The sequence below is a fragment of the Sminthopsis crassicaudata genome, chromosome 1 (assembly GCF_048593235.1).
Source record: "Sminthopsis crassicaudata isolate SCR6 chromosome 1, ASM4859323v1, whole genome shotgun sequence".
Taxonomy (NCBI): Eukaryota; Metazoa; Chordata; class Mammalia; order Dasyuromorphia; family Dasyuridae; genus Sminthopsis; species Sminthopsis crassicaudata.
The window spans coordinates 141,702,003-141,708,246 of record NC_133617.1 but is presented as its reverse complement, the minus strand read 5'-3'; the positions used below and the strand labels follow the sequence as shown (position 1 = coordinate 141,708,246).

The 6,244-nt window shown below is 35.1% G+C and overlaps 1 protein-coding gene across 3 annotated transcripts in view; it reads left to right on the top strand.

Moving 5' to 3' along the window:
- Positions 1 to 6,244, top strand: part of VPS13B (vacuolar protein sorting 13 homolog B) — a 973,300-nt gene that overhangs the window by 775,190 nt on the left and 191,866 nt on the right. The gene's annotated exons all lie outside the window — the stretch shown is intronic.

Below are 6,244 nucleotides of genomic sequence, written 5' to 3'. Positions count from 1 at the left end.
GTACACAATAAATACTTAGGGGATGATTGATCTACACACTAAAGATTGTTATCTGTCATGGTTGCCAATAACGACTGTGCTAGTGATAAATGTTTTGCTTCAACCATAAGCCAAACATAATTGTGTAGCTTCTTGAGCTTTGCCAAGCTAATCATTATATTATTCTTCCCAAGCTTTATTAAAATAAAACTCTTATCTCATCTTACTGATCAATTGTTATGGGTTCCACACTCTCAATTTTTGCTAAAAATAGTCCTTTTGCTTTATAACCTGAGAGGCATATGATTGCTGATGGTAAATACTCTTACAATTGGGCCAACACTGGCAACAGAAATATTGAGCTAGCGAGACCTGAAATCTAGTCCAATTTGGCAAGATCTGTGGAGGAGAATGATTCTTTCATTTGCAGCATTCAAATTATATGCATTTGTGTTATTGTTATTTATTTTGTTTTTTAGTGTAATTCTTAGGTTGTATTATGGCTGTTAGAATAATTTTGAGGCGAGTTAGTTTACTTATTTGTAAATTGAAAAAGTTAGAGGTGGAGCCAAGATATCAGAGTAGCTAAAGAAATGAAAACATAACCAGGAGAACAGTGTATGATATGATAATAATATGGTAGACAAACAAGAATTAGAAAATCTGATCAGCACAATGACCAACCATAATTTCAAAAGACTTAACGGGAAAATATGCAACTTACCTCCTTAAATTAGAGAAAAAAGTGTGAATGACAACTATATTTCTTTGAATGTAGTCAATACAGAAAAAAAAAATTTGTTTGACTATACATGTTTGTACAATGGCTTTATTTTTCTCTTACTCTCAATTGGAGTGGGTGGATAGAGAGAGCCCTGGGATAAGAGGTAGAGAAGGCAAATTTTTACTGATTGAAAAAATGTATGTAGCTTAATTTTTAAAAAATTAAATTAAATTAAGCAGACAAAAATGACCTTTTAAGTCCCTTCCAGCACTAGATCAGTGAACCTATGGCTTTTTGTGGAGGCATAGATTTGTATATTGCATTTTAGATGTCCTGTAAAAAAAAAGGTCCCTCGTGACTCTTTCCAACAATGAGATGATTCAGGCCAGTTCCAATAATCTTGTGATGAAGAGAGCCATCTACAACTAGAGAGAGACTGTGAGAACTAAGTGTGGACCACAACATTTATTATTGCTTGCATTTTATTTTCTTTCTCATTTTTTTCCTGTTTGATTGGTTTTTCTTGTGCAGAAAAATAATTGTATAAATATGTACCCATATATTGTATTTAACATACACTTTAACATATTTAACATGTATTGGACTATCTGCCATCTGGGGGAGGGGATGGGGGGGAAGGAGGGGAAAATTTGGAACACAAGTTTTTGCAAGGATCAATGTTGAAAAATCACCCATGCATATGCTTTGTAAATAAAAATCTTTAATTAAGAAAAAAGAAAAAAGGGTCCTTGGTTCTGCTAGAGATACAAAAGGTAAAGAGCATTCTTTCAGTACAATTTACCAAAATAATTAAGTGCCTATTATATACAAGATACTATAATGGGGAGTAGGGATACAAAGTTTAGTTACAATACAAATCCTGCCTTCAAAGAACTCAATGTCCTATGAAGGTAAAGACATGTCCTGTATACAATTAACTATAATACAAAGGAGAGTGAAATAAGTGCCAAGGAAAGGTCCAGTCTAAGGGCTGTAAGACATTTGACAAGGAAGAGAGCATTTTCATAGGGGGGTAGGGGGGTTAACAGGGATTCTTGCAGTCATCCATATTACTTCCCAGACCAAAATACTTTCCCTAGCCATCACTTCACATATATATTGTCTCCCCTATTAAAATATCAACTCTTTTAGGGTAAGTACTATGTTACTTTTGTAATCATATCTCTGTCTCTGTCTCTTTCTGTCTCTATCTGTCTTTGTATCTCTCTCTGTCTCTCTCTCTTTCTGCCTCTCTCTTTTTCTGCTTTTCTTTTTCTGCCTCTCTCTCTGTCTCTCTCTTTCTCTGTCTCTTTCTTTCTCTTTGTTTCTCTCTTTATTTCTGTCTCTGTCTCTTTCTCTCTCTATCTCTGTCTGCCTCTCTCTGTTTCTGTTTCTGTCTCTGTCTCTTTCTCTCTCTCTCTGTCTCTGTCTCTCTCTGTCTCTCTGTCTCTCTCCCTCCCTCTCTCCTTCCTTCCCTTTCCCTCTTTCTCACACACATACCCAGAACTAGCACAGTGCTTAAGGCACATAGTAAAATTCATTTAAGTTTTTTAAATTATTCATGAAGCAGAATAGTTATTATCTAGCAAATTTTTCATGGCACAGTAAGTCAGATTACAAGGGTTTATTTAAAGAGTGAATACATATTGAAGAAGTGAGGGCAGTGAATGTAAGACTTGTAATTTGGCAGAAAAGAGGAGAGGAAGAGAGTGCTTGGAAAGGCAAGATAGAATCAAAAGACTATTTTAAAAGATAAAATGGGGGCAGCTAGGTGGTGCAGTGGATAGAGCACCAGCCCTGAATTCAGGAGGACCCGAGTTCAAATCTGGTCTCAGACACTTAACACTGCCTAGCTGTGTGACCTTGGGCAAGTCACTTAACCCCAGCCTCCAAAAAAAAAAAAAAAAAAAGATAGAATAGAAAACATTCAAAGGCTAAGAATAGAGTACCAATAAAAGATGGAGAGATTGAATTGTCTGGATGACCCAAACCCAAGGAATATCATTAATATGTTCATTATCAATTTGGAAGAAGAATTCTACAATAGAATATCCTATGGATACGTTCTAAGCCTTTTATTTAATGACCAATATAAAGGCATACTTTGTAATGTCCAGGCTAGCTTTCTGGAGGATCTCTAGACGGGCCTTGGTCTTTAGGTAGAGAAGTGATGAAGGCAGGAAGGCCACCAGAAGGCTGGTCAAAGATGGAATCTGGAGTCTGGAACCTGAAGTCTTCCCTATGTCTGTGCCTGAGAGAGGCTTCTTCTGTGTCTGTAACTCCCTTAATCAATATGATTATATCACTATAGCTATCTCACATATAAACTTTTATAATAATCTATTCACTAGTTTTCCCTCTCTAATTTCTCTTCTCCATTTATCCATGCTGTAAATGGCTTACAGAGCAATTTTCTTTGAGTACCACCATTTGGATGATGTCACTCCCTTTCAGAAATTTCAATGATTCTCCACTGGCTATAGAATAAAGTCCAATCTTAATTCCCATTACCCCCCTGTACCACTCTTATGCTTCAGCCAAACTCTCTCATTCATTCCTGATTCCCTAAATTTACTTTCTTTTCTACCTTTGTTTATTCCATTATTTAGAATAATTCTTGTCAGATTTGTACTTTTCATCCTTCAAAGCAATTCCAAGACCCCAATCAACTGCTGTCTTTTTCATTCTTCTCAAATGTCCCATAGTATTCCAGTGCTCTCTCCTCCTCTGAAATCACGTGATAGAATCTTTACCCTTTACCTCATTTATGTTTATTTTCTTTTATTTTTTCCTTTATTCAAGGATGCTAGACCTACAGTCCTGAAGACCTGAGTTCATATCTGTCTTATAACACTAATGATGTGAATCTGGAGAGGTCATTTCACTTAGATCTCCTTCAATTTTCTCATTTATAAAATAGGGACAATGCCTGGCATATGGTAGACATTTAATCAAAGCTTGTTTCCTTCTTTCTTTTCCTCAAGGAAAGAGTGTTTGAGGTATAAACCATATTGTAGGATTTATAGAAAGGATGAGATAATGGAGAAGTGATCAGACTGTTGTGATTAAAATGACAAGAGAAATATAGTCATAGGATGTAAGTCAAATTTGTATCATAAGTGAAATACTTAGGACACCTTATTATACTTGTCTTATCTTCCCTATTAAACTTAAGCTCCTTCAAGGCAGAGACCTTGACTCATTTGGGTATTTGCCCAGTGCCCCTCATAGTGGATACTACATAAATATTATGTTGAATATATGTAAAAAGTATCACATTCTGATTTTAGCATTAGTAAATGGCATAACACTTGTGCTATTATTCTTATAACTCTAATGAATGTTCTCAGTTATTGCAGTTTGAAGGATCGGTATACATTGTTTTGTGTCAGGAGAATAATCTTCCCAAGAAGTACAATCTAAAGCTCTGATATGTCATTAGGTGTAAGTATCCTGCCAAGTTCTCTGCCCCCTAGATAGAGCAGAGTTTCAGTTCCCTTCAGTTACATGAAGCCTAAGAATGAAGTACAGAGATTCAGAAATGACTTTGTCTGGAACAAATTGTGTGAACAGAGGATGATACAAAATAAAATTTAAAAATTAGGTGGGAACCAGATTATGGAGAATTCTAATATTAGTCTAAGAGATGGTAGGGACCCTTGAATATTTTTGAGTAGGAAAATGAAAATGATCAGGTCTGTGCTTGAAAAATGTCAAGTCAATACAGCTGTGTAGAAGATAAACTAGAGATGAACTAGAAACCAATACAATAAGTTAAATAAGTGATGATGAAATTTTGGACTGGAGTAAAGAGTGTATTAGTGAAGAGATGAGAGATGTGTGGAAAACATTGTGGAGGTAAAATTAGGCAATTGACTGTATGGTGAGGTGAGAAAAGAGTCAAAAATGAATCTGATACTATGAACCAATGAGATGGAAAAAAAATTGTAGTGCCCTCAACAAAAATCATAAAATGTAGAGGATAGATAGATTTGGAGAAACATAAAATGAATCTGTTTTGTACTTATTCAATTTGAAATACCAATGGGATATTCAGTGGGTATCCATATTCAGAACTGTAGCTGACACTGCAGTATTAGAGTTCATGAGAGAAATAAATACTGTAGGTAGAGATCTAGGATATGGATATACTATGGATATACTACATAATGAGGTCATTAAAGGAGAAGGTTTAGATAAAAAAATAAGATGCCTTGGACTGAACCTTGTAGGCATATTTACATTTATGGAACAGAAAATTACATGATTTAGCAAAAAGAGACTGAGTCAGAGGAGATCCAAGGAGAAGAGAGGAGATCCAGGAGGAGAGAATGGTAAAAACAGCATCAAAGTTGTCAAGAAGGTAGAAGACTGAAAAAAATTGGCCATTGGACTTAGCAATTAGGACATTATTGAGATACAAAACTAGATTTGAAATTAATTATAGTCAAGTGAAGACATCAAAAGTCTTGCAAAGGATTGAAAGGTGAGTTTGAAATAATGAAATGGTGGCATGGATCACTTTCTAGGAATTTAGCTATAATAGGAAGAAGAGAAAAAGTACTATAAAGATATGATAGGTTAAGGGTTGTTTGGGAATTAATGAGATTTGAGAGTGTCAAGGAAGGAGTCAGTAAACAAATCATTTATTAAGCTGCTGTTGTGTCAGGAACTTTGGTTAAGTAAAAATTAATGATAAGAGAAAGAGAGCCAGTAATTGGTTGGACCAGCTCCTGGAAGAAACACATAAAGTAGCAGTGGTGAGGTGAAATAGCAATCATAGTGTACTCCTGTTTGCCCCTTCTCGTTGCCCAGGTGGGCTCAGTATAAAAAATTCCCCATTCCGAGAATTAGAATGAAAGAATCTCTAATTCTCTTTGTTCTTTGCTTTTTTGGGTATTTTTTTTTAAATCTGAGGCTCCAGTCAGAGATAAAACTTTTGACAAAACATATCAGTGTTAGATTTGTTTGTATTTCTTCTCTGAAAATGTTTCTACTATGGTTTCTGCCTCCCAATTGTATTTGCTGAAAGTACCCCAGATCAGCAAAGACTTGCAGTTAACATAGCTTATAAAAATATAAAGCAAATGTCTAAAACAAAATTATAAGCAATAATAATAATAATAATAATAATAATAATAATAATAATAATAATAATAATAATAATAAAAAATTGAAAGGTTTCAGGCTTCCATGAAGGAGCCCAAGAAGAGAAAATACAGAATTAAAACTAGTGTCTAGAATCTGAAGGAGTTTAACAACATAGCATCTGTTTGGATGCTCCTTGTTCCTAGTTTGCCCAAATAGCTTTGATCCCCATAATCTCAGCCTCATTATTTATGGCAATTGTCTCTAACCACACTTCCACTTTCCCATATCAATTTGGCTTCGTATAGTTTCCCCTTACTCGATTCCATAAAGGTCACTGAAAAGCATAGCCTGTCATTCTTCCTTCTATGATGTTGCTTCCTTTTTCATTAACTCAAGGGACTCGTTTTCACTTCATAAAGGGGTCACCTGGCATGACCACATTTTTACAGT